Genomic DNA, 17,345 nt, shown 5'->3' with positions numbered 1-17,345 from the left:
ACCTCCCTATAGCCCACGCACCATCTCTGTTTTTTTGTCATGCTGAAATCAATACAAAAACAATCTGCTTGGGCCTCAGTCCCTGGGCCCTGCGCCTTTGCTTCTCACTGCACCACTGTTTCCAGCAATAAACCCCCTTGATCCACCATTTTTCATGTTTAGAATTAGTTCTTATTTCTTATTTTTGGTAGGTGATAAAATGTCTTAAAAAAACAATATTTGTTAGACTTTTGCATGATAAAAGAAATAAATAAAAACATGTTTTCTTTGTTAGAATTTATATGTTTAGTCACATAGCCTTGTTCTATTATTGTTAGATGAAAATGTCATAAAAAAACAATTTAATCTTGCTAGCTTTTCTTTTAGAATTCATTTAGAATTTAATTGCTAGTATTTTCTATGGTCGGTGCATGCTTCCTTGTTACTACTAATTTGTTTGCTGAGATGTGCGAGGTACTTTGAGAGGGTTCGATTGTGATTTGATTGCTTCGTGTTCCACTTTATTTGTGGGACACAATTTCGCTTCCGGTGCGATTGATTTGCATCGTGTTCCACTTTATTTGTGGGACACGAACCTACTTCTGATGCCAGTCATCTGATCTCTCATTCATTGAGATGTATATTCCTGCATTGTCTGGCTTGTGTTCTCTTGCAGGTTGCTTATGTGGTTATGCTCGACGTGTACCACATGTCGCTCGTGATTTATTTTCACAACGACGCTTTATGACTCGCTTTGCTTGATGATGGCTTACGCGAAGTATTCCGGACTTATATGCTTGCACTTGCTAGCTCATTGCGGATTTGCTATCCGTTCAGTATTGTCCCCTTGTCCCTTTTATCGCTTTCTCGCATCATCCTGTAACATGAGAAGTAGGACCTAGACATGCATCTGGCCAAGCCCTCGAAAGAGGCTCTGTTTTTGTTGGTGTGTTTACATTTGTGCTTTGCGGCAGGGAGTCACGGTGTAATAAGTCCTATATGGCACTCCGTTAAGTCCTCATGGAAGGCATGCGGTCAAGGGTTCGTAATCAACCCCCGCCTAGTCTCATCGAGTCTGTTTGGTATGCGCACGCCTCGCGTTGCTTGCTTCCGAACCAGCACAAGATCTTGTTATCGAGTATGTCAGGAAAAGGGTTCATGTAGCCGGACCCCCGCCTTTCTTATAGCTCGCGTCGCTCGACGTTGATGCTCGGTGTACGCACGCACCGTTTTCCTTTACGATCCGTGACGGCTTGGTTGCTGAGAAGGGTCCGCCTTCTTGTCTATGGCCCGATCATTTTCGCGAGGTCTGATGCTTGGTTGACTTGGGTTGAGCTGCTCCCCTTGGCTATGGCGGGACCGCTTTTCTACCATTCGGTCAGTACCGTTGGTTTGTTTGCTTCACGAGTGGATGCTCGTTTGTGTGCTATTTGTTTGCTTCCCTTTTCCCCGTAGGTTGCTAGTTTAGCTTAGACTTGTACCCTTTGTATGATAACATTAGGTAGCAAGCTTTCCCCCTTAGCTTAGGTTTTCCTCATGCATTGTTTAAAACACAAACCACACTCTTTGAGTTTCTTTTCTTAAGAGCTTGTTATTTCCGCTCCATTCCCAAGCATAAGTCTCCAAAGGTCGAGCAGCGGAGTGCGAATGTAACTCGTTCACCTAAAAAATACAAAACAAACAGAAATTAGTTAGCCGAGCTACGGTAGCTCTGATTCTGCAAAACAGATACGTAGGCAGCGGGGTAGGGCCCGTGCGAGCACAATCCTTTCTTTTCCCTACATTCTGCATTCATTTTAGTCCAGATTAGCGTAGATTTGCTTACACACCCATAGTTTTAGATACAGGCGTGGATACCATCGAGTACGATGGGCGCGAGGGGTGCTAATACCTTCCCCTCGCGTAACCGACTCCCTTACCCTTTTTCTCTGGTCGTGAGACCGTTGTTTTGTTTTGTGGTTTGCTGGCATTCCCTTCCTTTTCAGGATAAATATGTTAGTGGCGACTCTGTTAATTTTCGCGGTAGCGACAGCTGGCGACTCTGCTGGGGACGTCTCGACCTGTTGCTGGTCCGGACTCAGCGAGTCGATCCTAGTGCTTGTGTGTTTATCTTTGGGTGTTTTTACTGCTTTGCATATTTATCTGTTTGCATTGCATCCTATGTGCGTTTTTACTTTTCTGCATCATATTCTGGACTGTCTGGATTTCTATCTGTGGGTGGGTGTTTCAAGAGGTAAAAGACCCAATACCCAGGTCATGAGTGATACCATAGGAACTAGGACTAGAGTGGTCGTGACGGACAGAAGGCGTATGCCTGATTGATCTGATCACGTATCCACGGGCAGAGCTTGGTGGAATGAGGCAATATCGTATGATAGCGCCTACATTCGATCCTCTGTTGGCTTTTTGACCTACCCTGGCCTAGATTTACCCGTGAGTGGGGCGGGAATCAATCATTGCTTAACAGGTACATTGATGGTGACTTTGGTTCTTGTTCGTGGGTTACCGCTGTTCTCGTTCGAGTGTACTATTGGTTCCTGTTCATGGGGTACTATGGTTCTTGTTCGAGTAGTGATCTATGTTCTATTCCAGTGTGTTGGTGACTATATGTTCTGGTTCCGATGGTAACTTGTTCCATTGGTGACTTGTGGTTTGTGTGGTGGTCTGAAACTATGCCGAACCTTTGACCTTGTGCCGTGTGATCTCTCGGCGTCTCAGATATATCTAGTATTGTGGTTCCCACCACCTTGCATCATTGCATATTTACTTTTCCAAAAAAATGATGTACAAAAAATAACTAGCATACTAACATACATGTTCCTTTCATTTCCAAGGAATCATATCTTTAAGCCTCGTGTCGAGCTTTTCCATCTCTTGCTAAAAAATTCAAAACATGAGGATTCCTTGGGAAATTGAATGAACATGGCATTGCATTCATATCATGCATCTCATACATTCCATGCATAACAGGTATTCAGGACCGAGGATCTCTTATTCATACTTGGTATTCTCACCAGACTCAGAGACTTGATTTGTTCTTATTGTGTGTTCAAAGATCAGTCATGAAACAACTTTGTGGGGTGACAAAGAGGAAAGCTCGGTTTGGGGTTCTTTTTGAAGGCTTGTCTTGTGCTCATTTGCTTCCATGCTTGCTTTATTTGCAACTGGTTAAGCTCTGTACTGTGTGGATGTTCACAAGTTCTCTGCTTGATGATGATGGCACTAGGTGTGAGTTCTATTCTGGGGCACCTGGTTATGATGTTAGGATCTGCAAGTCTTTGAAATTGCTTGGGGCTCCCGCACGAGGGATAAGCAAGACATTGTCTATCTTGAGCATTGCACCATTTGCATTGCTCGAATCCCTGAAGCACTAACAAATTCCGTGTGACTTCGTCAGAATCTTCCGTCAGGCAGTAGTCAAAAGTGTTTTTCATAGACACCTCTCTTTCTCAAGGTTCTCCTTCATATCCAGGGTCACCTCCTCTCTTGAAGTTTCCTATTCAGTAGCCTTTGCTTGTCACAAGAAAGAGAAAAAGAATATGAGGGACAAGCTGATGTGATCCTAGTGCCATTATGTTCAGTTTCTTCCGTGCTTGATGGAATTTCAGTTGGTTAAAGATTTGTGCTTTGGGTGGTTTCTTACCACAGGTAGCTCTCCTGATTTCGATGACGATACTCGGTGTTCCAATCTGGGGGCACCTGATCATAATGCCAATCCTTACAAGGTGTTAAGGTACAAAGAGTCCAGGACTTACTCGATGCAGATGTGTTTGAGCATATTCATAATGGTTTCTACTAGTCAATCCCATTTCATCTGCTGCAAGCAGAATCTTTGTTCTTCTTCGAGGAGTAACTCATGAGAATCACTTGCAACCTGTAATGCCAAAAGGTTCCTTCACAACAGCTATTGTATGTTCCAAGTAATGACTTTGATAGCTAAGCGTCAGAGGTTATTGTTGTTCGCCAATAGTAATACAAGTTTCCTCCATTCATGATGGTGATTTCTGTTTCAGCAGCTATATTTAGGGCTCCCGACCGAGGGATAAGCAAGACTCCGTGTTCTTGAGTTTGCATCTTTGGCAACTCAAATCCCTAAAGCATTCACAAACTCCAGTCGCTATATTTGGGGCTCCCGACCGAGGGATAAGCAAGACGCCTTGTATCTTGAGTTTGTGCACCACTTGCACAGCTCAAATCCCTAAAGTTGAGCACTTGCAACTTCTGTATGACTTTGCCAAAATCCTCTTCCAGGAAGTAATCTAAAGTGTTCTGACGTAGCGCTTAATGTTTTCCACTCTGGGGACACTTGGTTATCTGATTGGAGATTGTAAGTCATTCAAAGACAAGGTTCAAGACCTGATTGACACTGAGATTATCACATTCGCACTTGAGGGCCATAATTGAAGTTCTCCTCCAATTCAATGGATCTTCTGAAGCAATAAGCCCATACGGAGAAGATCTCCTCAACGGTGGCAATTCCTAAATCATCATGCATGTTCATGTTTAAGCTTTCTTGTTTGTTCAATACTGTTTGTATGTAAAACTTGTTTATTTTTGAACTATAATCATAATGCATTGGATATGTTTGTCTTGAAAAAATCCATTCGCTTTTGCTCTTATATGTTTTTATATGCTTGTTGTGATACTCAATTCTTGTTAACAAAGCATGATAACTCTGTAGGGAGAATGATGAACATAATACCAAAAACCTCAAATGGTATGCTTTTGAGTAGAACCCTGTTGATGATGTACAGGCATTGTTTCAAATTCCCAAACACTGGAGATATAAGGGAGTGAAACCTTCGTTAACCCCTCTGAGCCTTCGAAGTTGGAGTTTCTTTTTCTATAAAAAACCCTCACATTTTAACCCTGGGGCAGGGTAGTATTCAGTTAACCTGATCAAGCATTCAAAATTCATCAGGAGCACACATTTAAGGATACAATAATGGTTATCTTTCAAAAGGTTGAGGAAAGTCAAATCCACAACGGTTACCCCTCACCTCAGGAGGTCAAGACATCAAATTTATCCCTCACCTCATGAGGTCGAGACATCAAAATTATCCCTCACATCAGGAGGTCAAGACCAACATCCAAACCGCTGTGGTTTATCCCTCACATCAGGAGGTCAAAAAATGACGATACCACAATGGTAATTCTTCATCAATCAAGGACTCAGGCAGTCACAATCACTTCAAACAAATCAAAGATTCAGGATCACACTACTTGTTCAAAAGAAAAGAATGAATCAAAAGAAAAAAAAAAGAAAAAAAGCCCGCTAAGTCAACAAGTTGAAAACGTGTGGCTTAGGCAAAAGTTAGGGCATCCCGCTGGACATCCAACTCAAAATTCAAAAGAATTTGTCCAGGCAAAAATTAGGGAAACAAGAAAAAAAAAGCGAAAGCAAAACAAGGATTACAAAATAAGAATCCTCATCAAAAAAACAAAGTCGTGTGATCAGACACCAAAAACAAAAGGTAAAGTGACCGTCGTGTCCAAATACCTCATTGACTCCTCAACCATCTCAAGTTCCTCTTGAAAGATGAATGCTCGCATCGAGTTAACTGAACTTAGGACTGGAGAACATCACGAAGGGGGTGGGCACCAAATAATTTGAGCCTAAAAATCCTTTTTTCTTAAACCGTGAACCTGGCCACGTTACAACCCCGAAAAGTCCTAACTGAAGCATGGGTTAATTCGAAAGCAGACTATACATGAGAATACGGTAAGCTGACTCCTGGTAGATCCGCTAAACGCTTGAGTTGGTATCACATCATCTTTCTTTGACAAAAAATCGATGTTACGACATCCTTTAAAAAAGTTTCTTTAAACTTCAGGACAAATATACTCTTTGCATTAGAATTATATTTCTCATAATAAACATTCTTTGCATATGAACAAGTGCTTAACATCAGGAAAGTTTCCATCATGAACTTCAGATGAAAAGTGTACTCCTCCCGAAGGACGAGTTGTCTTCAGAACTCCGTTAAGCAGAGGCAGCCATATTTCAAGGTTTAATCACCCTCAGGGGCACAAAAGCGTTTGAATACTTTGTCGAGCAAGTTTTCAGTCAATCTGAGGCAATCAGGTCAAGATTAAGAGAATCTCTCAAAGTGCTGAGCAATCAGGGGCATTCACCCAAGTGTAATCGAAGCTACCTCCAATACAGGTCAGACAGGGGCACGGTTTCAAAGTTCATGATACTGGGGCAAGTTGGCTATGATAGCACAAATCTCGAGAAGTCCTTACGAGACAGATTTCTTCAAAGTCCCTACAGGCTGGGGCAAGCACTATGCATTGGCATTCTTTCCTCATCAGGAGGTGTTCAGTTTAAGTTCAGGTGTGAGCTAAACAACTTATGAACTTGAAGACCGTCGAGAAGTTAGGATTGTCATCCTCAACATTTATCAGATACTGAAAGCCCAATACTTGTTGGCATCCTTACAATCAATACGAATATGGAGAACTCTTTTGGAAAACCAACGCCTGCTTGGTCTCTTTGAAGTCAACACTTGCTTGACCCCTTAGGCCCACTTCCTGGTGGCACTCTCTCAGAAAATCAATGCATGTTTGATACTCTGGCCGATACTTGTTTGGTATTCTAATCACTGCTTGCATGTCAACTCATGAATCCATTGCTTGTTTGGAAAGTTTCAAGATCAGATGTCTGATAATCTGTTTGCTCTTGCGTTTGCCCATTGTGGATGAGCATTACTATCCTCTGCCATGTGAGGAAACCCCGTGAAGATGTTATGCTATATCCTGGGGCATTTTCATCTGTTTATCTCGCAGGTACATCCTTTCGAGTATGCCGTGTCAGCGAGTTGGCGGATCTAGCCAAGCGAGAGATCCTCATTCCCCAGCTGAGTACATTCATATGAGGTTTTCTTTTGTTCCAAGATTCTTCATCTCCTCAGCAAAGCACATCTCAATGCAATCTTCGTGCTTCAGAAGCCTTATTCCCGGTGGAATGTATTCTCCCCAGTTGAATCATGATTGGATGGTATCCGATTCCCCAGCAAGCTCTTAATGAGGTTCCTTGCCTGAATGCCTCATTTTCCCCAGTAGAGGGGTTTTCTCTCCCCAACAGATTGACCTGTTTTCCCCAAGAGAGTCATCTTATTCCCCAGTGGAGTTACCTTAACAAGAGGTTCTTATGCCAAGTCCCTTATCCCCAGCGGATTTCTTATCTCCTCAGTGGATCGTTATGCAGAAGTATTCATCTTCCCCACTGAATTCTTTCCTCAGTAGAGGTTCACATGCATCCTCAGCAGAATCTGTGTCCTTCAAGGATTTCCCCAGCGGAATGCATTCTACACAAGCAAGTCGGTTACTCCCCATCAGAGTTATCTCCATGACTTGCTCTTATCTCCACATCCCTAGAGTGTCGAGAATTTGCTTCTCCTATGAAGTTTCAAGGGTATTCCCTAAGCAGTTAATGGGGATGTCCATATCCCCAAGCAGGATTTATTCCCCAGCCAGAGCTCGCATCCAAATTTGATCGTCTCCAGCAGATTTCTGATTCATCTCTGTCAGCTCGTAGTTTGTGACTTCTAGTCACTCATCTTGTCCTCCCCGCAGAGTTCTATAATCTCTCCAGGACTTCTTCAGCAATTCAGTGCTCCTCCGTTGTCTCCCCAAGCAACGTTCGAATCATGCATCATTTGCATTGCATTCTCAAAAGCGTATAGCGTCTTCCTTCTCGGAAACGTTATTCCATACACATTCATACATACATCATGCATAAACCATATCATATCTGTTGTTTCTTTCTACATGAAAGTTATCCAGATTCAAATGCTCCCTAGAGAGCAATATTCGCCTAGTCATTACAGGCGCTTATCCTGATGCTTTGAATCAGACGAGGATTGTTCTACTTATTTTCTGGCACAGCTCAGATCAGTTCAAAGACATTCCTATTCCCGATGCCCCCAGATCGGTGGAAGATATTTGTTCCTATTCCTGATAAATCAGACTTTCAGTTGAAGGAACCGCCTCCGGATCTCCCAAGATCTTACGAAGGAGCAAGCCCTCTGATACATCAGATCAGTTGGAAATATCTACTCCCTGACGATTTAGTTCGTTCAGAAGAAGAAACTCGTTTGCCCAGTCCTGATACCTTACTATCAGTTGAGGACGTTTTCTTTACCCGGCGTACACAGTTCGGAAGAAACATCTGTTCCTATCCTAATATCCAGTTTCAGATTAGTTGAAGGAACCGCCTCCGGATCTCCCGTGATCTTACGAAGGAGCAAGCCACTGATATCATCAGATCAGATGGAGATGTTTGCCTGATTGACTTTTTCATTCAGATGAAGATTGTCCTACTTATTTTCTGGCATCACGTCCAGATCAGTTTAAAGGCATTCTTTCCCCGGCGTACACAGTTCGGAAGAGATATTGTTCCTATCCTGATTACCAGTTCAGTTGAAGGAACCGCCTCCGGATCCCCGTGGTCTTACGAAGGAGCTAGCCGCTAATTCCCAGATTAGTAGGAATATCTACCTGATGATTTAATTGCATCAGAAGAGATGTCTGCCCAGATTCCCAGATCATGATTCCCAGATCAGAGATACCTATTACCCGTTGATGTCCAGATCAACCGATGTATCTCCTTCGATTCCCAGATCGACCTAAGACATCTGTCCCGATGCATGTTCGGAGACATCTGCTACGTCTGATACTCAGATCAGTCGAGATGTTCCTTCTCTTGATGCCCAGATCATTTGAAGTGTTTCCCCTGCCTGTGGGTGCCCGTTCCTTCTTATCACAAGTTGGAGCATATTTAATTGTCCAGATCAATTGAAGTTTTTTTCTCCCTGCTTGCGGGGTGGTACATTCCTTCTTCATTGCTAGATGGAATCTTCTATTGATCAAGAGCGCCAATTTTCGAGTTCATTCTGGTATTCAATCTCCTTCCACCTCAACGGTTCGAAACATGCGTTTCTCACTCGTCAAGTTCAAGAAGTTTGAATAGGGGCAGCTGTTGCACCCCAAAATTTGCCCTCTTTCTCTGTGCTATAAGTTATGGAAGGCGTTTATTTCGTCATTCAAAAAATAAAAAAATAATAAAGAGCCTATTCATTTGAGTGTCTAAGTGTGTTGAGGTTAATTGGATTTTATGGTGAGATTTCTTTTATACTTCAAGTCAGATTCATCTTCAAAGATTCTTCAAGGCATTGCTATTGAGTGGATAATCAAGGCACTATTCTTTCAATTACTTGTCATGCAAGTTAACGTGATTTGAAGAATTGAGATTCCATTGAATTAGAGTTGGATTAGATGAATTCATTTCAAACCAAGGACATATTACTCTTAAACTTTCATCTCATTTCGGAGTTTGTAAGTGCAACAGGAGATATCTTGGTTCATTTAATAATAGGATTTGAAGAAGATTGGAGAAGTTTCGTTCATGTCGATCGTTCGGAATTGATGGTACAAGTTATAACGCAAAGATGTTCCTCCATTTATCATTCATTCAAAAACCATTACAAAACTATATACTACTATCCATTACAAATATTCAAATTACAAAGTCCATTCATTACAAGATGCTCAATACAAAATTCTCAACCTGCATCCATACAAAATAAACTGAAGCCTACCCTAACTCCTGAACCCGCAGATCAAAAAAAACCATTCACTAAACCGCCCTTGCATTGAAGATAAACCAATAGCTGCCGGATCAAACCGTAACCATTAATTGAACTGCAACCCTGCATCCAACAAGAAAACCGGTTCAGTATGGAGTTTAGAGGGAGAAACTTCACAACAAAGAAAATATATAACAAAAATTAGCAACAGAAAATGAATGGGGGAAAAACAAAAAAAGAGAGAGATTACGTAACAGAATCGGAAGAGAGGAACTCACCATAACAGAACCTTAACAAACTTTTCTCAGATCTTCCATTTTGAACCATTGAATCTTCAATCCTCAACCATCACCATAACCTTCAATCAATTCACGTTTTCAATCATCATCATATCATCACCATAATCATCCTTGAATCTCTCACTCATCTTCATCAATCATCTTCAATTATTCAGAAAATTCATGGAAAAGTTACCTTCAAGAGAACCTTCAACAATTGGATTCAACAGAAATTCACCATGACAATTCATCGATCTTTTCTCCCTTGATTCAAGAAGCTTTCACATTTTTCTGCATAAACTCTTCAATCACCTTCGCGTAACAAAACTTTGAGGATCTACATTCTTCAGTCACCGATTCCTCTTCCACGCGACTAAACCTTCAAGCATCTTCAACATCAATTCTTCACGCCACTACAATGAATCTTTGACCGCTCTCTACTTAAGATTCAACCGCAACAATCGCGTTTCAAAAATTCGAAAAAAAAAAGATAACAGAAGTGACGAGTGGAACCGAAGGAGCAAGAGATTAGAACGATACCTGGATGTAATAATGGAACGCTTATCATTATCAGCAGATCCGAAAATACTCGTCTCCGGGAAGGTTAAGACGGCGATGAGGTTCGGATAGCGGCGGAGCGGTCATCGAAAGGAATTTGTGGCGGTTATTGATTGAACGAGCAACGAGTTGAGACGGAGAGACCGTTGCGAGAGGACGAAAGGATCAGACTGAGACTAGATCGGAGACTGAGAGGATCTTGTTTGATTGAATGAAATCGGAATCACCGAGAGGTGAATGCAAGAGAAGACGAGAGATCCGGAACGGACTCTCCGATGTCGCCTCCGGCCGCTGCGCCGCTGGTTCGTTGAGGTCTGAGAGAGGGAGAGAATCCGTGTCGTTCAAACCATTGCTGCGAGTTCATCGGAGAAGAAGATGAACCGCCGCCGCCGTCGCCTGAGTGTGAGGAGGGAGAACTAAGACTCCAATGGCCATTCACGTAAACCTTTAACCCTAATCCCTTTCTTTCAATTGTTTTTTCTGTTAATTGGTTTTGGTGATAATTGAATCTTAATTGTGGATAAAACATGATGAATAGGATTAATACAGTTGTTAATTGATGTTAATTAAAGAGAATATGATAACTAGTGATTAATTGGTGATGTTTGGACTGTGAGAATTGGACAAGAACCATTGAACAACCATGGGCCTCTTACATGAAATCCATCGCTACACCTCCCTATAGCCCACGCACCATCTCTGTTTTTTTGTCATGCTGAAATCAATACAAAAACAATCTGCTTGGGCCTCAGTCCCTGGGCCCTGCGCCTTTGCTTCTCACTGCACCACTGTTTCCAGCAATAAACCCCCTTGATCCACCATTTTTCATGTTTAGAATTAGTTCTTATTTCTTATTTTTGGTAGGTGATAAAATGTCTTAAAAAAACAATATTTGTTAGACTTTTGCATGATAAAAGAAATAAATAAAAACATGTTTTCTTTGTTAGAATTTATATGTTTAGTCACATAGCCTTGTTCTATTATTGTTAGATGAAAATGTCATAAAAAAACAATTTAATCTTGCTAGCTTTTCTTTTAGAATTCATTTAGAATTTAATTGCTAGTATTTTCTATGGTCGGTGCATGCTTCCTTGTTACTACTAATTTGTTTGCTGAGATGTGCGAGGTACTTTGAGAGGGTTCGATTGTGATTTGATTTCTTCGTGTTCCACTTTATTTGTGGGACACAATTTCGCTTCCGGTGCGATTGATTTGCATCGTGTTCCACTTTATTTGTGGGACACGAACCTACTTCTGATGCCAGTCATCTGATCTCTCATTCATTGAGATGTATATTCCTGCATTGTCTGGCTTGTGTTCTCTTGCAGGTTGCTTATGTGGTTATGCTCGACGTGTACCACATGTCGCTCGTGATTTATTTTCACAACGACGCTTTATGACTCGCTTTGCTTGATGATGGCTTACGCGAAGTATTCCGGACTTATCTGCTTGCACTTGCTAGCTCATTGCGGATTTGCTATCCGTTCAGTATTGTCCCCTTGTCCCTTTTATCGCTTTCTCGCATCATCCTGTAACATGAGAAGTAGGACCTAGACATGCATCTGGCCAAGCCCTCGAAAGAGGCTCTGTTTTTGTTGGTGTGTTTACATTTGTGCTTTGCGGCAGGGAGTCACGGTGTAATAAGTCCTATATGGCACTCCGTTAAGTCCTCATGGAAGGCATGCGGTCAAGGGTTCGTAATCAACCCCCGCCTAGTCTCATCGAGTCTGTTTGGTATGCGCACGCCTCGCGTTGCTTGCTTCCGAACCAGCACAAGATCTTGTTATCGAGTATGTCAGGAAAAGGGTTCATGTAGCCGGACCCCCGCCTTTCTTATAGCTCGCGTCGCTCGACGTTGATGCTCGGTGTACGCACGCACCGTTTTCCTTTACGATCCGTGACGGCTTGGTTGCTGAGAAGGGTCCGCCTTCTTGTCTATGGCCCGATCATTTTCGCGAGGTCTGATGCTTGGTTGACTTGGGTTGAGCTGCTCCCCTTGGCTATGGCGGGACCGCTTTTCTACCATTCGGTCAGTACCGTTGGTTTGTTTGCTTCACGAGTGGATGCTCGTTTGTGTGCTATTTGTTTGCTTCCCTTTTCCCCGTAGGTTGCTAGTTTAGCTTAGACTTGTACCCTTTGTATGATAACATTAGGTAGCAAGCTTTCCCCCTTAGCTTAGGTTTTCCTCATGCATTGTTTAAAACACAAACCACACTCTTTGAGTTTCTTTTCTTAAGAGCTTGTTATTTCCGCTCCATTCCCAAGCATAAGTCTCCAAAGGTCGAGCAGCGGAGTGCGAATGTAACTCGTTCACCTAAAAAATACAAAACAAACAGAAATTAGTTAGCCGAGCTACGGTAGCTCTGATTCTGCAAAACAGATACGTAGGCAGCGGGGTAGGGCCCGTGCGAGCACAATCCTTTCTTTTCCCTACATTCTGCATTCATTTTAGTCCAGATTAGCGTAGATTTGCTTACACACCCATAGTTTTAGATACAGGCGTGGATACCATCGAGTACGATGGGCGCGAGGGGTGCTAATACCTTCCCCTCGCGTAACCGACTCCCTTACCCTTTTTCTCTGGTCGTGAGACCGTTGTTTTGTTTTGTGGTTTGCTGGCATTCCCTTCCTTTTCAGGATAAATATGTTAGTGGCGACTCTGTTAATTTTCGCGGGTAGCGACAGCAGGCAGGTGATTTCTTGGGTTTCGTAGTCCACAAGAAAGGGATAGAAATCAACCAAAATAAGACGAAAGCTATAATGGAAACCAAGTCTCCATCCACGAAGAAAGAACTGCAATCTTTATTGGGAAAGATAAACTTCTTAAGAAGATTTATCTCTAATTTGAGTGGATGCACGCAAGCTTTCTCACCTCTACTACGGCTTAAGCAAGGAAAATTTGAATGGCGTGCTGAACATCAAGAAGCTTTTGATAAAATCAAGCAATACTTGATTCATCCACCAATTCTATCTCCCCCAAATGGGAAGAAACACATGCGCCTATACATTTCAGCTTCAGATAAAACAATAGGCAGCATGTTGGCACAAGAAGATGAAAATGGCATCGAAAGAGCCATTTATTACTTAAGTAGAGTACTCAATGATGCAGAGACTAGATATACCGCGATAGAAAAACTCTGCCTTTGCTTGTATTTCTCTTGTATCAAACTTAAGTATTATATAAAGCCAGTTGATGTTTATGTTTCGTCTCATTGTGATGTTATTAAACATATGTTATCTAAGCCAATATTGCATAGTCGAATTGGTAAATGGGCTTTAGCCCTTACTGAATATTCACTGATATTTCAGTCTCTCAAGGCGGTGAAAGGTCAAATTGTGTCAGATTTCATTGTCGACCATGCAGTAGTTGAGAGTCATCAACAGTATGTGGATCTAAAGCCTTGGAAGTTATATTTCGATGGTTCGACTCATAGAGAGGGAACCGGAGTTGGAATACTAATAATTTCTCCTGATGGAATTCCAACAAAGCTTAAGTATAAAATCGAAGGCCCTTTATGCTCCAACAACGAAGCTGAATACGAAGCATTAATCGCTGGACTTGAAGCTTTGTTAGAATTGGGGGAAACCAGAGTCGAAATTAAAGGAGACTCTGAATTGGTCATTAAACAACTGACAAAGGAATACAAATGCATCAAAGAAAATTTGATCATGTACTTTGTCATAGCAAATAGGTTGCTCAAGAAATTCGAATATGTGGAATTAAAACACGTCTCAAGGACCAACAACAAAGAAGCAAATGACTTCGCACAACTAGCTTCAGGATACAAGGTATCAAAAGAGAAGTTAGAAGAATTGATTGAAGTAAGAGGGAGAGCAATGTCTACTAAACTTTCCCCAAGTGATCTGGAGAATTCACAATTAGGTTACGCCAACAAAGAAGAGTTCGAAATACTAAACATAGACTCATTGGCAGATACAGATTGGAGGAGTCCAATAATAAACTATCTAAAACATCCTTCGATAGATACAGACAGGAAGGTAAAGTATAGAGCCCTGTCATATTTCCTGATGGGAAACGAATTGTTTAAGAAAACTCCTGAAGGTGTATTATTGAAATGCTTGGGTGAAGCAGAAGCATATTTAGCTCTTTCGAATGTACACAGTGGAGCATGTGGTGCACATCAAGCAGGACACAAAATGAAATGGCTTCTGTTTCGTTATGGAATGTATTGGCCTTCCATGTTAAAAGACTGCATAGAGTTTGCGAAAGGGTGTCAAGAATGTCAAGAACATGCAGGTATCCAACACGCCCCAGCAAACGAATTAAGTACAATAGTGAAACCTTGGCCTTTTAGGGGATGGGCACTAGATTTGATTGGAGAAATTCACCCCAAGTCGTCTAAAGGTCAAAGATACATATTAGTAGGAATAGACTACTTCACAAAATGGGTCGAAGCAATACCACTGGCGAATGTGGATCAAGAGGCCGTGATTGAGTTTATTCAGAAACATATTATATACAGATTTGGAATCCTAGAAAGTATAACTACTGATCAAGGATCGGTCTTTACTGGGCGGAAAATGCAAGACTTCGCCAAAGAAATAGGTTTCAAATTATTTACTTCTACACCTTACTATGCTCAAGCAAATGGACAAGTTGAAGCAGCAAACAAGATAATAATTGGCCTTATCAAAAAACATGTGGGGAAGAAACCCAAGAATTGGCATAAAACTTTGGACCAAGCACTTTGGGCTTGTCGAACGTCTCCAAAAGAAGCTACAAATACAACGCCTTTCCAACTGACGTTTGGTCATGACGCAGTACTCCCAATCGAGATATATCTGCAGTCAGTAAGGATACAAAGACAGGCAGATATTCCTCCCAACGTATACTGGGAGTTAATGATGAATGAGTTAGTGGATCTGGACAAAGACAGACTTCGAGCGTTGGAGATGATAAAAAGACAAAAGGAAAGAGTATCCAGAGCATACAACAAAAAGGTGAAAGGTAAAACGTTTATTAATAATGACCTAGTTTGGAAAGTTATTTTACCTATAGATCGAAAGAATCAGGCACTTGGTAAATGGTCCCCACACTGGGAAGGACCCTTTCGAATCTTAAAGGTATTTTCGAATAATGCTTACGAAATTGAAGAATTAGCAGAAGATCGTAGGATCTTAAGAGTAAACGGGAAATATCTGAAGAGATATAAACCAAGCATGTACGAAGTAAAGATTGCAAAAACGTAGATATTCAAGGTACTACGAAAGCCAAAATGGTCAAAACCATTACCAAAATGGTTTTATAATCAAAATATATGATAGGTAAAGTAAAGAGACAGAGAAACACCAAAATATTTGTCATTTAAAAGGCAAAAGTGCATGCATTACAAAAGAGATCTAAGAACTTGACCCAAGAACATTTGAGATTACAAAAAAAGAAAACATGAAAACCTAGGGCAAACACTTGCTAATTGATCCTTTGATCTAAACCTTCCAAAGCCAGCAGGGGCAAGCTCTCCGCTTCGAACATATCCATGGACCCAGAGCTGCGCATCCTTCTCACTATACCCTTTTTGAGGAATATGTAAGATAGGAGTCTCCCATATGGAAGACACGTCACAACCCCTTGACGAGCAGCAGCCATAGAGACTGCCTCAACAAGCCCTTTGAAGATCATCAAAGGAAAGTTGATTTTCTTCCCACGAAAGCCACAGAGTATAAACTCTAAATCTTCCACCATGATGCTATTTTGATCATGGTTTCGTGGACGAAAATTACCCACAAGGAGTTGGTGCCAAATCCTAATGACCTTGGCGCTGAAAGGGTCATTGTCCATGAGAGTCCTCAACAGAAGGTGAGTGGTCATGTTGAAGCTGTTATCATCAAAGGTCTCCCCAGAGTTGTTGCATCTCATAAGGTTAGAGATAGTGGTGGGAGTGATCCTAATGTGGGCACCTCGAACCTCAGAGATTATGGTGGTTCTACCTTCTGGATCTATGCGTAAAGACGCAAACATCCAGAAATCAGCCAGCATGTTGGGATAAACTGGTCCCTCCAAGATTTCATAATAGAAATCAAGCTCTTGGTTGACAAAGAAAGCACTAATGCTTATGGAGTTGTTTTCAAAGTCTTCTTCAGAAACCTTGAACTCTTTTTTGATGCAAGCTCTGATATTGTTATAAGTGAGGGGTACTGCCATTTTGTAGAAAAAATTTGGAAATGTTTTTCTGGTTTTGTGTTGAAGAAAATGCAAAAGGATGCAACGAAGGTTCAAGATAAGGTTCTGTGGAATAAAGGTGAAGAAAAGAAGTGTGATGTTAACCTCTTATATAGACCTGGGGACAGGAGTGGAATGGTTTAATTTTTAATGTGTGATTAGACTGCGTTTGGTATTCCAAAGAGGAGTTATGGCTTCCGCCGTTTCCCGCCCTTGGAAGTTGAGATGCAATCATGAAAAACTGATGCACGCACGTCTTAAAGAGATGTTTTGGAGAAAGTGATGTCATCACTTAATAATGATTACGGCTAAGGGAGTAGAAACGTCAAGTCTAAGTTAAAAGGTGCGAAGGATGGTTAGATCACGTGTTTTACATTAATTAAAATTACTGTGGCAAATCAGGAAATAGATTTTGGCGAAATCTGGAAGATTTGCTAAAATTACTGTTTGCGAGGATTGCAAAAATATGAACAAAGTGGGAGATAAAAGCTAAGATAAAAGTTGAGCATACATATATATTCTACGAAGAGTTTGATTACAAAGCAAAAGTACAGCATGATAATGAAGTACAAGGTTTGAGATAACTAATTAAAATCTTTAGGGAGACTATCTTTTATCTTCGAATATTGAATCTCCCAGGAAGACATGCGAAGTTCAATCAGGGCCCTTTGTTTCTTCAGTTCGTCAATTTCAGGAACTAGTTTTCGTGCAGCCTCGAAATGTTGGATTCCTAAACGTGCAACTTCAGTCAATTCCTGC

Source organism: Vicia villosa, linkage group LG3 (genome assembly GCF_029867415.1).
Source record: "Vicia villosa cultivar HV-30 ecotype Madison, WI linkage group LG3, Vvil1.0, whole genome shotgun sequence".
Lineage (NCBI taxonomy): Eukaryota > Viridiplantae > Streptophyta > Magnoliopsida > Fabales > Fabaceae > Vicia > Vicia villosa.
The sequence above is the reverse complement of the archived record's forward strand: the minus strand, read 5'-3'. Positions refer to the sequence as shown.